The sequence below is a fragment of the Crinia signifera genome, chromosome 8, assembly GCF_055691185.1.
Source record: "Crinia signifera chromosome 8, ASM5569118v1, whole genome shotgun sequence".
NCBI lineage: Eukaryota > Metazoa > Chordata > Amphibia > Anura > Myobatrachidae > Crinia > Crinia signifera.
Genome location: NC_139224.1, coordinates 68905573 through 68918640, shown reverse-complemented (window position 1 = coordinate 68918640; position 13068 = coordinate 68905573). Strand labels below are relative to the sequence as shown.

The following is a 13068-nucleotide window of genomic DNA, read 5'->3' as shown; positions in this document are numbered from 1 at the left end:
TAGTTGGAATTGGGCCGAAACAGTGTGGTAAGTCTTTAGGTGATGGCTATTGTGTCAGTTTCACCTCTCTCAAATATCTGTATTGGCAATAAAAATAAAAAGTTTCCAATTTAAATAGCTAGAGAATAAAAACAATTTGCCAGTAATGGGAAAAAACCTACAGCACCTGGTGTTCCCATGTGGTCTCCCACCCAAGTACTAACCAGGCCCAACACTGCTTAGCTTCCAAGATCAGACGAGATTGGGCGTATCCAATGTGGAATGGCTGTAGGTGAGATACAGTTACTTTTTTGCCCTCTTCTACTTCTATAACCAGGTAAGCTAATAAAAAAGTTTCCTAACATTATTGGCTTACTGAAAAAAATCATATGTTGCTAATGTAAAAAGACCTACACCATATTAGCAGGTGGTCTCAAATTAAACTACTAATGAGGCTCAACACTGTTTAGCTGCCAAAAGCAGTTGGAATTGGGCCGAAACAGTGTGGTAAGTCTTTAGGTGATTTCTATTGTGTCTGTTTTACCTCTCTCAAATGTCTGTATTGGCAATAAAAAGAAAAAGTTTCCAATTTAAATAGCTAGAGAATAAAAACAATTTGCCAGTAATGGGAAAAAAACCTACAGCACCTGGTGTTCCCATGTGGTCTCCCACCCAAGTACTAACCAGGCCCAACACTGCTTAGCTTCCAAGATCAGACGAGATTGGGCGTATCCAATGTGGTATGGCTGTAGGTGCGATACAGGCACTTTTTTGCCCTCTTCTACTTCTATAACCAGGTAAGCTAATAAAAAAGTTTCCTAACTGTATTGGCTTACTGAAAAAAATCATGTGTTGGTAATGTAAAAAGACCTACAGGACATAATATTAGCAGGTGGTCTCAAATTAAACTACTAAAGAGGCTCAACACTGTTTAGCTGCCAAAAGCAGTTGGAATTAGGCCGAAACAGTGTGGTAAGTCTTTAGGTGATGGCTATTGTGTCTGTTTGACCTCTCCCAGATGTCTGTATTGGCAATAAAAAGAAAAAGTTTCCAATTTAAATAGCTAGAGAATAAAAACAATTTGCCAGTAATGGGAAAAAACCTACAACACGTTTTGTTCCCATGTGGTCTCCCACCCAAGTACTAACCAAGCCCAACACTGCTTAGCTTCCAAGTTCAGACGAGATTGGGCGTATCCAATGTGGAATGGCTGTAGGTGAGATACTGTTACTTTTTTGCCCTCTTCTACTTCTATAACCAGGTAAGCTAATAAAAAAGTTTCCTAACATTATTGGCTTACTGAAAAAAATCATGTGTTGCTAATGTAAAAAGACCTACAGGACATAATATTAGCAGGTGGTCTCAAATTAAACTACTAATGAGGCTCAACACTGTTTAGCTGCCAAAAGCAGTTGGAATTGGGCCAAAACAGTGTGGTAAGTCTTTAGGTGATTTCTATTGTGTCTGTTTTACCTCTCTCAAATGTCTGTATTGGCAATAAAAAGAAAAAGTTTCCAATTTAAATAGCTAGAGAATAAAAACAATTTGCCAGTAATGGGAAAAAAACCTACAGCACCTGGTGTTCCCATGTGGTCTCCCACCCAAGTACTAACCAGGCCCAACACTGCTTAGCTTCCAAGATCAGACGAGATTGGGCGTATCCAATGTGGTATGGCTGTAGGTTAGATACAGGCACTTTTTTGCCCTCTTCTACTTCTATAACCAGGTAAGCTAATAAAAAAGTTTCCTAACTGTATTGGCTTACTGAAAAAAATCATGTGTTGGTAATGTAAAAAGACCTACAGGACATAATATTAGCAGGTGGTCTCAAATTAAACTACTAAAGAGGCTCAACACTGTTTAGCTGCCAAAAGCAGTTGGAATTAGGCCGAAACAGTGTGGTAAGTCTTTAGGTGATGGCTATTGTGTCTGTTTGACCTCTCCCAGATGTCTGTATTGGCAATAAAAAGAAAAAGTTTCCAATTTAAATAGCTAGAGAATAAAAACAATTTGCCAGTAATGGGAAAAAACCTACAGCACGTGGTGTTCCCATGTGGTCTCCCAACCAAGTACTAACCAGACCCAACACTGCTTAGGTTCCAAGATCAGACGAGATTGGGCGTACCCAATGTGGTATGGCTGTAGGTGAGATACAGGCACTTTTTTGCCCTCTTCTACTTCTATAACCAGGTAAGCTAATAAAAAAGTTTCCTAACATTATTGGCTTACTGAAAAAAATCATGTGTTGGTAATGTAAAAAGACCTACAGGACATAATATTAGCAGGTGGTCTCAAATTAAACTACTAATGAGGCTCAACACTGTTTAGCTGCCAAAAGCAGTTGGAATTGGGCCAAAACAGTGTTGTAAGTCTTTAGGTGATGGCTATTGTGTCTGTTTCACCTCTCTCAAATGTCTATATTGGCAATAAAAAGAAAAAGTTTCCAATTTAAATAGCTAGAGAATAAAAACAATTTGCCAGTAATGGGAAAAAACCTACAGCACCTGGTGTTCCCATGTGGTCTCCCACCCAAGTACTAACCAGGCCCAACACTGCTTAGCTTCCAAGATCAAATGAGATTGGGCGTATCCAATGTGGTATGGCTGTAGGTGACATACAGTCACTTTTTTGCCCTCTTCTACTTCTATAACCAGGTAAGCTAATAAAAAAGTTTCCTAACATTATTGGCTTACTGAAAAAAATCATGTGTTGCTCATGTAAAAAGACCTACAGGACATAATATTAGCAGGTGGTCTCAAATTAAACTACTAATGAGGCTCAACACTGTTTAGCTGCCAAAAGCAGTTGGAATTGGTCCGAAACAGTGTGGTAAGTCTTTAGGTGATGGCTATTGTGTCTGTTTGACCTCTCTCAAATGTCTGTATTGGCAATAAAAAGAAAAAGTTTCCAATTTAAATAGATAGAGAATAAAAACAATTTGCGAGTAATGGGAAAAAACCTACAGCACCTGGTGTTCCCATGTGGTCTCCCACCCACGTACTATCCAGACCCAACACTGCTTAGCTACCAAGATCAGACGAGATTGGGCGTATCCAATGTGGTATGGCTGGAGGTGAGACACAGGCACTTTTTTGCCCTCTTCTACTTCTATAACAAGGTAAGCTAATAAAAAAGTTTCCTAACTGTATTGGCTTACAGAATAAAATCATGTGTTGGTAAAGTAAAAAGACCTACAGGACATAATATTAGCAGGTGGTCTCAAATTAAACTACTAAAGAGGCTCAACACTGTTTAGCTGCCAAAAGCAGTTTGAATTGGGCCGAAACAGTGTAAAGTCTTAAGGGGATGGCTATTGTGTCTGTTTGACCTCTCCCAAATGTCTGTATTGGCAATAAAAAGAAAAAGTTTCCAATTTAAATAGCTAGAGAATAAAAACAATTTGCCAGTAATGGGAAAAAACCTACAGCACCTGGTGCTCCCATATGGTCTCCCACCCAAGTACTAACCAGGCCCAACACTGCTTAGCTTCCAAGATCAGACAAGATTGGGAGTATCCAACGTGGTATGGCTGTAGGTGAGATACAGGCACTTTTTTGCCCTCTTCTACTTCTATCTAAAGGTAAGCTAATAAAAAAGTTTCCTAACTGTATTAACTTACTGAAAAAAATCATGTGTTGCTAATGTAAAAAGACCTACAGGACATAATATTAGCAGGTGGTCTCAAATTAAACTACTAATGAGGCTCAACACTGTTTAGCTGCCAAAAGCAGTTGGAATTGGCCCGAAACAGTGAGGTAAGTCTTTAGGTGATGGCTATTGTGTCTGTTTCACCTCTCTCAAATGTCTGTATTGGCAATAAAAAGAAAAAGTTTCCAATTTAAATAGCTAGAGAATAAAAACAATTTGCCAGTAATGGGAAATAACCTACAGCACCTGGTGTTCCCATGTGGTCTCCCACCCAAGTACTAACCAGGCCCAACACTGCTTAGCTTCCAAGATCAGACGAGATTGGGCGTATCCAATGTGGTATGGCTGTAGGTGAGATGCAGGCACTTTTTTGCCCTCTTCTACTTCTATCTAAAGGTAAGCTAATAAAAAAGTTTCCTAACTATATTGGCTAACTGAAAAAAATCATGTGTTGGTAATGTAAAAAGACCAACAGGACATAATATTAGCAGGTGGTCTCAAATTAAACTACTAAAGAGGCTCAACACTATTTAGCTGCCAAAAGCAGTTGGAATTGGGCCGAAACAGTGTGGTAAGTCTTTAGGTGATGGCTATTGTGTCTGTTTGACCTCTCCCAAATGTCTGTATTGGCAATAAAAAGAAAAAGTTTCCAATTTAAATAGCTAGAGAATAAAAACAATTTGCCAGTAATGGGAAAAACCTACAGCACCTGGTGTTCCCATGTGGTCTCCTACCCAAGTACTGACCAGCCCCAACACTGCTTAGCTTCCAAAATAAGACGAGATTGGGCGTATCCAATGTGGTATGGCTGTAGGTGAGATGCAGTCACTTTTTTGCCCTCTTCTACTTCTATCTAAAGGTAAGCTAATAAAAAAGTTTCCTAACTGTATTGGCTTACTGAAAAAAATCATGTGTTTGCAATGTAAAAAGACCTACAGGACATAATATCAGCAGGTGGTCTCAAATTAAACTACTAAAGAGGCTCAACACTATTTAGCTGCCAAAAGCAGTTGGAATTGGGCCGAAACAGTGTGGTAAGTCTTTAGGTGATGGCTATTGTGTCTGTTTGACCTCTCCCAAATGTCTGTATTGGCAATAAAAAGAAAAAGTTTCCAATTTAAATAGCTAGAGAATAAAAACAATTTGCCAGTAATGGGAAAAAACCTACAGCACCTGGTGTTCCCATGTGGTCTCCCACCCAAGTACTAACCAGGCCCAACACTGCTTAGCTTCCAAGATCAGACGAGAGTGGGCATATCCAATGTGGTATGGCTGTAGGTAAGATACAGGCACTTTTTTGCCCTCTTCTACTTCTATAACCAGGTAAGCGAATAAAAAAGTTTCCTAACTGTATTGGCTTACTGAAAAAAATCATGTGTTGGTAATGTAAAAAGACCTACAGGACATAATATTAGCAGGTGGTCTCAAATTAAACTACTAAAGAGGCTCAACACTGTTTAGCTGCCAAAAGCAGTTGGAATTAGGCCGAAACAGTGTGGTAAGTCTTTAGGTGATGGCTATTGTGTCTGTTTGACCTCTCCCAAATGTCTGTATTGGCAATAAAAATAAGAAGTTTCCAATTTAAATAGCTAGAGAATAAAAACAATTTGCCAGTAATGGGAAAAAACCTACAGCACCTGGTGTTCCCATGTGGTCTCCCACCCAAGTACTAACCAGGCCCAACAATGCTTAGCTTCCAAGATCAGACGAGATTGGGCGTATCCAATGTGGTATGGCTGTAGGTGAGATAGAGTCACTTTTTTGCCCTCTTCTACTTCTATAACCAGGTAAGCTAATAAAAAAGTTTCCTAACATTATTGGCTTACTGAAAAAAATCATGTGTTGGTAATGTAAAAAGACCTACAGGACATAATATTAGCAGGTGGTCTCAAATAAACTACTAATGAGGCTCAACACTGTTTAGCTGCCAAAAGCAGTTGGAATTGGGCCGAAACAGTGTGGTAAGTCTTTAGGTGATGGCTATTATGTCTGTTTCACCTCTCTCAAATGTCTGTATTGGCAATAAAAAGAAAAAGTTTCCAATTTAAATAGCTAGAGAATAAAAACAATTTGCCAGTAATGGGAAAAACCTACAGCACCTGGTGTTCCCATGTGGTCTCCCACTCAAGTACTAACCAGGCCCAACACTGCTTAGCTTCCAAGATCAGACGAGATTGGGCGTATCCAATGTGGTATGGCTGTAGGTGAGATACAGTCACTTTTTTGCCCTCTTCTACTTCTATAACCAGGTAAGCTAATAAAAAAGTTTCCTAACATTATTGGCTTACTGAAAAAAATCATGTGTTGGTAATGTAAAAATACCTACAGGACATAATATTAGCAGGTGGTCTCAAATTAAACTACTAAAGAGGCTCAACACTATTTAGCTGCCAAAAGCAGTTGGAATTGGGCCGAAACAGTGTGGTAAGTCTTTAGGTGATGGCTATTGTGTCTGTTTGACCTCTCCCAAATGTCTGTATTGGCAATAAAAAGAAAAAGTTTCCAATTTAAATAGCTAGAGAATAAAAACAATTTGCCAGTAATGGGAAAAAACCTACAGCACCTGGTGTTCCAATGTGGTCTCCCACCCAAGTACTAACCAGGCCCAACACTGCTTAGCTTCCAAGATCAGACGAGATTGGGCGTATTCAATGTGGTATGGCTGTAGTTGAGATAGAGTCACTTTTTTGCCCTCTTCTACTTCTATAACCAGGTAAGCTAATAAAAAAGTTTCCTAACATTATTGGCTTACTGAAAAAAATCATGTGTTGGTAATGTAAAAAGACCTACAGGACATAATATTAGCAGGTGGTCTCAAATTAAACTACTAATGAGGCTCAACACTGTTTAGCTGCCAAAAGCAGTTGGAATTGGGCCGAAACAGTGTGGTAAGTCTTTAGGTGATGGCTATTATGTCTGTTTCACCTCTCTCAAATGTCTGTATTGGCAATAAAAAGAAAAAGTTTTCAATTTAAATAGCTAGAGAATAAAAACAATTTGCCAGTAATGGGAAAAAACCTACAGCACCTGGTGTTCCCATGTGGTCTCCCACCCAAGTACTAACCAGGCCCAACACTGCTTAGCTTCCAAGATCAGACGAGATTGGGCGTATCCAATGTGGTATGGCTGTAGGTGAGATGCAGGCACTTTTTTGCCCTCTTCTACTTCTATCTAAAGGTAAGCTAATAAAAAAGTTTCCTAACATTATTGGCTTACTGAAAAAAATCATGTGTTGGTAATGTAAAAAGACCTACAGGACATAATATTAGCAGGTGGTCTCAAATTAAACTACTAATGAGGCTCAACACTGTTTAGCTGCCAAAAGCAGTTGGAATTGGGCCAAAACAGTGTGGTAAGTCTTTAGGTGATGGCTATTGTGTCTGTTTCACCTCTCTCAAATGTCTATATTGGCAATAAAAAGAAAAAGTTTCCAATTTAAATAGCTAGAGAATAAAAACAATTTGCCAGTAATGGGAAAAAACCTACAGCACCTGGTGTTCCCATGTGGTCTCCCACCCAAGTACTAACCAGGCCCAACACTGCTTAGCTTCCAAGATCAGACGAGATTGGGCGTATCCAATGTGGTATGGCTGTAGGTGAGATTCAGTCACTTTTTTGCCCACTTCTACTTCTATAACCAGGTAAGCTAATAAAAAAGTTTCCTAACATTATTGGCTTACTGAAAAAAATCATGTGTTGCTCATGTAAAAAGACCTACAGGACATAATATTAGCAGGTGGTCTCAAATTAAACTACTAATGAGGCTCAACACTGTTTAGCTGCCAAAAGCAGTTGGAATTGGGCCGAAACAGTGTGGTAAGTCTTTAGGTGATGGCTATTGTGTCTGTTTCACCTCTCTCAAATGTCTGTATTGGCAATAAAAAGAAAAAGTTTCCAATTTAAATAGCTAGAGAATAAAAACAATTTGCCAGTAATGGGAAAAAACCTACAGCACCTGGTGTTCCCATGTGGTCTCCCACCCAAGTACTAACCAGGCCCAACACTGCTTAGCTTCCAAGATCAGGCGTATCCAACGTGGTATGGCTGTAGGTGAGATACAGGCACTTTTTTGCCCTCTTCTACTTCTATAACCAGGTAAGCTAATAAAAAAGTTTCCTAACTGTATTGGCTTACTGAAAAAAATCATGTGTTGGTAAAGTAAAAAGACCTACAGGACATGATATTAGCAGGTGGTCTCAAATTAAACTACTAAAGAGGCTCAACACTGTTTAGCTGCCAAAAGCAGTTGTAATTGGGCCGAAACAGTGTGGAAAGTCTTTAGGTGATGGCTATTGTGTCTGTTTGACCTCTCCCAAATGTCTGTATTGGCAATAAAAAGAAAAAGTTTCCAATTTAAATAGCTAGAGAATAAAAACAATTTGCCAGTAATGGGAAAAAACCTACAGCACCTGGTGTTCCCATGTGGTCTCCCACCCAAGTACTAACCAGGTCCAACACTGCTTAGCTTCCAAGATCAGATGAGATTGGGCATATCCAATGTGGTATGGCTGTAGGTGAGATACAGTCACTTTTTTGCCCTCTTCTACTTCTATAACCAGGTAAGCTAATAAAAAAGTTTCCTAACATTATTGGCTTACTGAAAAAAATCATGTGTTGGTAATGTAAAAAGACCTACAGGACATAATATTAGCAGGTGGTCTCAAATTAAACTACTAATGAGGCTCAACACTGTTAGGTGCCAAAAGTAGTTGGAATTGGGCCGAAACAGTGTGGTAAGTCTTTAGGTGATGGCTATTGTGTCAGTTTCACCTCTCTCAAATATCTGTATTGGCAATAAAAATAAAAAGTTTCCAATTTAAATAGCTAGAGAATAAAAACAATTTGCCAGTAATGGGAAAAAACCTACAGCACGTGGTGTTCCCATGTGGTCTCCCACCCAAGTACTAACCAGGCCCAACACTGCTTAGCTTCCAAGATCAGACGAGATTGGGCGTATCCAATGTGGAATGGCTGTAGGTGAGATACAGTTACTTTTTTGCCCTCTTCTACTTCTATAACCAGGTAAGCTAATAAAAAAGTTTCCTAACATTATTGGCTTACTGAAAAAAATCATATGTTGCTAATGTAAAAAGACCTACACCATATTAGCAGGTGGTCTCAAATTAAACTACTAATGAGACTCAACACTGTTTAGCTGCCAAAAGCAGTTGGAATTGGGCCGAAACAGTGTGGTAAGTCTTTAGGTGATTTCTATTGTGTCTGTTTTACCTCTCTCAAATGTCTGTATTGGCAATAAAAAGAAAAAGTTTCCAATTTAAATAGCTAGAGAATAAAAACAATTTGCCAGTAATGGGAAAAAAACCTACAGCACCTGGTGTTCCCATGTGGTCTCCCACCCAAGTACTAACCAGGCCCAACACTGCTTAGCTTCCAAGATCAGACGAGATTGGGCGTATCCAATGTGGTATGGCTGTAGGTGAGATACAGGCACTTTTTTGCCCTCTTCTACTTCTATAACCAGGTAAGCTAATAAAAAAGTTTCCTAACTGTATTGGCTTACTGAAAAAAATCATGTGTTGGTAATGTAAAAAGACCTACAGGACATAATATTAGCAGGTGGTCTCAAATTAAACTACTAAAGAGGCTCAACACTGTTTAGCTGCCAAAAGCAGTTGGAATTAGGCCGAAACAGTGTGGTAAGTCTTTAGGTGATGGCTATTGTGTCTGTTTGACCTCTCCCAGATGTCTGTATTGGCAATAAAAAGAAAAAGTTTCCAATTTAAATAGCTAGAGAATAAAAACAATTTGCCAGTAATGGGAAAAAACCTACAGCACGTTTTGTTCCCATGTGGTCTCCCACCCAAGTACTAACCAGGCCCAACACTGCTTAGCTTCCAAGTTCAGACGAGATTGGGCGTATCCAATGTGGAATGGCTGTAGGTGAGATACTGTTACTTTTTTGCCCTCTTCTACTTCTATAACCAGGTAAGCTAATAAAAAAGTTTCCTAACATTATTGGCTTACTGAAAAAAATCATGTGTTGCTAATGTAAAAAGACCTACAGGACATAATATTAGCAGGTGGTCTCAAATTAAACTACTAATGAGGCTCAACACTGTTTAGCTGCCAAAAGCAGTTGGAATTGGGCCGAAACAGTGTGGTAAGTCTTTAGGTGATTTCTATTGTGTCTGTTTTACCTCTCTCAAATGTCTGTATTGGCAATAAAAAGAAAAAGTTTCCAATTTAAATAGCTAGAGAATAAAAACAATTTGCCAGTAATGGGAAAAAAACCTACAGCACCTGGTGTTCCCATGTGGTCTCCCACCCAAGTACTAACCAGGCCCAACACTGCTTAGCTTCCAAGATCAGACGAGATTGGGCGTATCCAATGTGGTATGGCTGTAGGTGAGATACAGGCACTTTTTTGCCCTCTTCTACTTCTATAACCAGGTAAGCTAATAAAAAAGTTTCCTAACTGTATTGGCTTACTGAAAAAAATCATGTGTTGGTAATGTAAAAAGACCTACAGGACATAATATTAGCAGGTGGTCTCAAATTAAACTACTAAAGAGGCTCAACACTGTTTAGCTGCCAAAAGCAGTTGGAATTAGGCCGAAACAGTGTGGTAAGTCTTTAGGTGATGGCTATTGTGTCTGTTTGACCTCTCCCAGATGTCTGTATTGGCAATAAAAAGAAAAAGTTTCCAATTTAAATAGCTAGAGAATAAAAACAATTTGCCAGTAATGGGAAAAAACCTACAGCACGTGGTGTTCCCATGTGGTCTCCCAACCAAGTACTAACCAGACCCAACACTGCTTAGGTTCCAAGATCAGACGAGATTGGGCGTACCCAATGTGGTATGGCTGTAGGTGAGATACAGGCACTTTTTTGCCCTCTTCTACTTCTATAACCAGGTAAGCTAATAAAAAAGTGTCCTAACATTATTGGCTTACTGAAAAAAATCATGTGTTGGTAATGTAAAAAGACCTACAGGACATAATATTAGCAGGTGGTCTCAAATTAAACTACTAATGAGGCTCAACACTGTTTAGCTGCCAAAAGCAGTTGGAATTGGGCCAAAACAGTGTTGTAAGTCTTTAGGTGATGGCTATTGTGTCTGTTTCACCTCTCTCAAATGTCTATATTGGCAATAAAAAGAAAAAGTTTCCAATTTAAATAGCTAGAGAATAAAAACAATTTGCCAGTAATGGGAAAAAACCTACAGCACCTGGTGTTCCCATGTGGTCTCCCACCCAAGTACTAACCAGGCCCAACACTGCTTAGCTTCCAAGATCAAATTAGATTGGGCGTATCCAATGTGGTATGGCTGTAGGTGACATACAGTCACTTTTTTGCCCTCTTCTACTTCTATAACCAGGTAAGCTAATAAAAAAGTTTCCTAACATTATTGGCTTACTGAAAAAAATCATGTGTTGCTCATGTAAAAAGACCTACAGGACATAATATTAGCAGGTGGTCTCAAATTAAACTACTAATGAGGCTCAACACTGTTTAGCTGCCAAAAGCAGTTGGAATTGGGCCGAAACAGTGTGGTAAGTCTTTAGGTGATGGCTATTGTGTCTGTTTCACCTCTCTCAAATGTCTGTATTGGCAATAAAAAGAAAAAGTTTCCAATTTAAATAGCTAGAGAATAAAAACAATTTGCCAGTAATGGGAAAAAAACCTACAGCACCTGGTGTTCCCATGTGGTCTCCCACCCAAGTACTAACCAGGCCCAACACTGCTTAGCTTCCAAGATCAGACAAGATTGGGCGTATCCAATGTGGTATGGCTGTAGGTGAGATAAAGGCACTTTTTTGCCCTCTTCTACTTCTATAACCAGGTAAGCTAATAAAAAAGTTTCCTAACTGTATTGGCTTACTGAAAAAAATCATGTGTTGGTAATGTAAAAAGACATACAGGACATAATATTAGCAGGTGGTCTCAAATTAAACTACTAAAGAGGCTCAACACTATTTAGCTGCCAAAAGCAGTTGGAATTGGGCCGAAACAGTGTGGTAAGTCTTTAGGTGATGGCTATTGTGTCTGTTTGACCTCTCCCAAATGTCTGTATTGGCAATAAAAAGAAAAAGTTTCCAATTTAAATAGCTGGTGAATAAAAACAATTTGCCAGTAATAAGAAAAAACCTACAGCACCTGGTGTTCCCATGTGGTCTCCCACCCAAGTACTAACCAGGCCCAACACTGCTTAGCTTCCAAGATCAGACGAGAGTGGGCGTATCCAATGTGGTATGGCTGTAGGTAAGATACAGGCACTTTTTTGCCCTCTTCTACTTCTATAACCAGGTAAGCGAATAAAATTTTTTCCTAACTGTATTGGCTTACTGAAAAAAATCATGTGTTGGTAATGTAAAAAGACCTACAGGACATAATATTAGCAGGTGGTCTCAAATTAAACTACTAAAGAGGCTCAACACTATTTAGCTGCCAAAAGCAGTTGGAATTGGGCCGAAACAGTGTGGTAAGTCTTTAGGTGATGGCTATTGTGTCTGTTTGACCTCTCCCAGATGTCTGTATTGGCAATAAAAAGAAAAAGTTTCCAATTTAAATAGCTAGAGAATAAAAACAATTTGCCAGTAATGGGAAAAAACCTACAGCACGTGGTGTTCCCATGTGGTCTCCCACCCAAGTACTAACCAGAACCAACACTGCTTAGCTTCCAAGATCAGACGAGATTGGGCGTATCCAATGTGGTATGGCTGTTGGTGAGAAACAGGCACTTTTTTGCCCTCTTCTACTTCTATAACCAGGTAAGCTAATAAAAAAGTTTCCTAACATTATTGGCTTACTGAAAAAAATCATGTGTTGGTAATGTAAAAAGACCTACAGGACATAATATTAGCAGGTGGTCTCAAATTAAACTACTAATGAGGCTCAACACTGTTTAGCTGCCAAAAGCAGTTGGAATTGGGCCAAAACAGTGTTGTAAGTCTTTAGGTGATGGCTATTGTGTCTGTTTCACCTCTCTCAAATTTCTATATTGGCAATAAAAAGAAAAAGTTTCCAATTTAAATAGCTAGAGAATAAAAACAATTTGCCAGTAATGGGAAAAAACCTACAGCACGTGGTGTTCCCATGTGGTCTCCCACCCAAGTACTAACCAGGCCCAACACTGCTTAGCTTCCAAGATCAGGCGTATCCAATGTGGTATGGCTGTAGATGAGATACAGTTACTTTTTTGCCCTCTTCTACTTCTATAACCAGGTAAGCTAATAAAAAAGTTTCCTAACATTATTGGCTTACTGAAAAAAATCATGTGTTGCTAATGTAAAAAGACCTACAGGACATAATATTAGCAGGTGGTCTCAAATTAAACTACTAAAGAGGCTCAACACTATTTAGCTGCAAAAGCAGTTGGAATTGGGCCGAAACAGTGTGGTAAGTCTTTAGGTGATGGCTATTGTGTCTGTTTCACCTCTCTCAAATGTCTGTATTGGCAATAAAAAGAAAAAGTTTCCA

At 39.1% G+C, this 13068-nt stretch overlaps 19 non-coding genes and 9 pseudogenes across 19 annotated transcripts; all 28 read right to left on the bottom strand.

Moving 5' to 3' along the window:
* Nucleotides 1–154: 154 nt before the first annotated feature.
* LOC146031190 (5S ribosomal RNA) lies at nucleotides 155–273 on the bottom strand. Its single transcript, XR_014456662.1, has one exon. It is a non-coding gene; the product is annotated as a 5S ribosomal RNA (ribosomal RNA).
* A 341-nt stretch (nucleotides 274–614) lies between these two features.
* LOC146028287 (5S ribosomal RNA) lies at nucleotides 615–733 on the bottom strand. The gene has a single exon (XR_014455207.1). It is a non-coding gene; the product is annotated as a 5S ribosomal RNA (ribosomal RNA).
* A 345-nt stretch (nucleotides 734–1078) lies between these two features.
* LOC146028416 (5S ribosomal RNA) lies at nucleotides 1079–1197 on the bottom strand (annotated as a pseudogene).
* A 346-nt stretch (nucleotides 1198–1543) lies between these two features.
* On the bottom strand, nucleotides 1544–1662 carry LOC146028276 (5S ribosomal RNA). The gene has a single exon (XR_014455206.1). It is a non-coding gene; the product is annotated as a 5S ribosomal RNA (ribosomal RNA).
* Nucleotides 1663–2007: 345 nt separating this feature from the next.
* Nucleotides 2008–2126, bottom strand: LOC146028480 (5S ribosomal RNA; annotated as a pseudogene).
* A 345-nt stretch (nucleotides 2127–2471) lies between these two features.
* LOC146032109 (5S ribosomal RNA) lies at nucleotides 2472–2590 on the bottom strand. Its single transcript, XR_014457552.1, has one exon. It is a non-coding gene; the product is annotated as a 5S ribosomal RNA (ribosomal RNA).
* Nucleotides 2591–2935: 345 nt separating this feature from the next.
* LOC146027926 (5S ribosomal RNA) lies at nucleotides 2936–3054 on the bottom strand (annotated as a pseudogene).
* Nucleotides 3055–3397: 343 nt separating this feature from the next.
* LOC146033942 (5S ribosomal RNA) lies at nucleotides 3398–3516 on the bottom strand. Its single transcript, XR_014459351.1, has one exon. It is a non-coding gene; the product is annotated as a 5S ribosomal RNA (ribosomal RNA).
* A 345-nt stretch (nucleotides 3517–3861) lies between these two features.
* Nucleotides 3862–3980, bottom strand: LOC146028264 (5S ribosomal RNA). Its single transcript, XR_014455205.1, has one exon. It is a non-coding gene; the product is annotated as a 5S ribosomal RNA (ribosomal RNA).
* Nucleotides 3981–4324: 344 nt separating this feature from the next.
* Nucleotides 4325–4443, bottom strand: LOC146029210 (5S ribosomal RNA; annotated as a pseudogene).
* A 345-nt stretch (nucleotides 4444–4788) lies between these two features.
* LOC146033661 (5S ribosomal RNA) lies at nucleotides 4789–4907 on the bottom strand. The gene has a single exon (XR_014459070.1). It is a non-coding gene; the product is annotated as a 5S ribosomal RNA (ribosomal RNA).
* Nucleotides 4908–5252: 345 nt separating this feature from the next.
* On the bottom strand, nucleotides 5253–5371 carry LOC146030538 (5S ribosomal RNA). Its single transcript, XR_014456029.1, has one exon. It is a non-coding gene; the product is annotated as a 5S ribosomal RNA (ribosomal RNA).
* A 343-nt stretch (nucleotides 5372–5714) lies between these two features.
* LOC146030879 (5S ribosomal RNA) lies at nucleotides 5715–5833 on the bottom strand. Its single transcript, XR_014456360.1, has one exon. It is a non-coding gene; the product is annotated as a 5S ribosomal RNA (ribosomal RNA).
* Nucleotides 5834–6178: 345 nt separating this feature from the next.
* Nucleotides 6179–6297, bottom strand: LOC146032952 (5S ribosomal RNA). The gene has a single exon (XR_014458363.1). It is a non-coding gene; the product is annotated as a 5S ribosomal RNA (ribosomal RNA).
* A 345-nt stretch (nucleotides 6298–6642) lies between these two features.
* Nucleotides 6643–6761, bottom strand: LOC146028252 (5S ribosomal RNA). The gene has a single exon (XR_014455203.1). It is a non-coding gene; the product is annotated as a 5S ribosomal RNA (ribosomal RNA).
* Nucleotides 6762–7106: 345 nt separating this feature from the next.
* LOC146028240 (5S ribosomal RNA) lies at nucleotides 7107–7225 on the bottom strand. The gene has a single exon (XR_014455201.1). It is a non-coding gene; the product is annotated as a 5S ribosomal RNA (ribosomal RNA).
* A 345-nt stretch (nucleotides 7226–7570) lies between these two features.
* LOC146029031 (5S ribosomal RNA) lies at nucleotides 7571–7679 on the bottom strand (annotated as a pseudogene).
* Nucleotides 7680–8024: 345 nt separating this feature from the next.
* Nucleotides 8025–8143, bottom strand: LOC146031491 (5S ribosomal RNA). Its single transcript, XR_014456957.1, has one exon. It is a non-coding gene; the product is annotated as a 5S ribosomal RNA (ribosomal RNA).
* A 344-nt stretch (nucleotides 8144–8487) lies between these two features.
* LOC146033827 (5S ribosomal RNA) lies at nucleotides 8488–8606 on the bottom strand. Its single transcript, XR_014459235.1, has one exon. It is a non-coding gene; the product is annotated as a 5S ribosomal RNA (ribosomal RNA).
* A 341-nt stretch (nucleotides 8607–8947) lies between these two features.
* On the bottom strand, nucleotides 8948–9066 carry LOC146028228 (5S ribosomal RNA). Its single transcript, XR_014455200.1, has one exon. It is a non-coding gene; the product is annotated as a 5S ribosomal RNA (ribosomal RNA).
* A 345-nt stretch (nucleotides 9067–9411) lies between these two features.
* On the bottom strand, nucleotides 9412–9530 carry LOC146028142 (5S ribosomal RNA; annotated as a pseudogene).
* Nucleotides 9531–9876: 346 nt separating this feature from the next.
* LOC146028215 (5S ribosomal RNA) lies at nucleotides 9877–9995 on the bottom strand. Its single transcript, XR_014455198.1, has one exon. It is a non-coding gene; the product is annotated as a 5S ribosomal RNA (ribosomal RNA).
* A 345-nt stretch (nucleotides 9996–10340) lies between these two features.
* LOC146028479 (5S ribosomal RNA) lies at nucleotides 10341–10459 on the bottom strand (annotated as a pseudogene).
* Nucleotides 10460–10804: 345 nt separating this feature from the next.
* Nucleotides 10805–10923, bottom strand: LOC146032185 (5S ribosomal RNA). The gene has a single exon (XR_014457628.1). It is a non-coding gene; the product is annotated as a 5S ribosomal RNA (ribosomal RNA).
* A 346-nt stretch (nucleotides 10924–11269) lies between these two features.
* Nucleotides 11270–11388, bottom strand: LOC146031921 (5S ribosomal RNA). The gene has a single exon (XR_014457373.1). It is a non-coding gene; the product is annotated as a 5S ribosomal RNA (ribosomal RNA).
* Nucleotides 11389–11733: 345 nt separating this feature from the next.
* LOC146032795 (5S ribosomal RNA) lies at nucleotides 11734–11852 on the bottom strand. The gene has a single exon (XR_014458213.1). It is a non-coding gene; the product is annotated as a 5S ribosomal RNA (ribosomal RNA).
* Nucleotides 11853–12197: 345 nt separating this feature from the next.
* Nucleotides 12198–12316, bottom strand: LOC146028079 (5S ribosomal RNA; annotated as a pseudogene).
* Nucleotides 12317–12661: 345 nt separating this feature from the next.
* LOC146029487 (5S ribosomal RNA) lies at nucleotides 12662–12770 on the bottom strand (annotated as a pseudogene).
* Nucleotides 12771–13068: the final 298 nt, after the last annotated feature.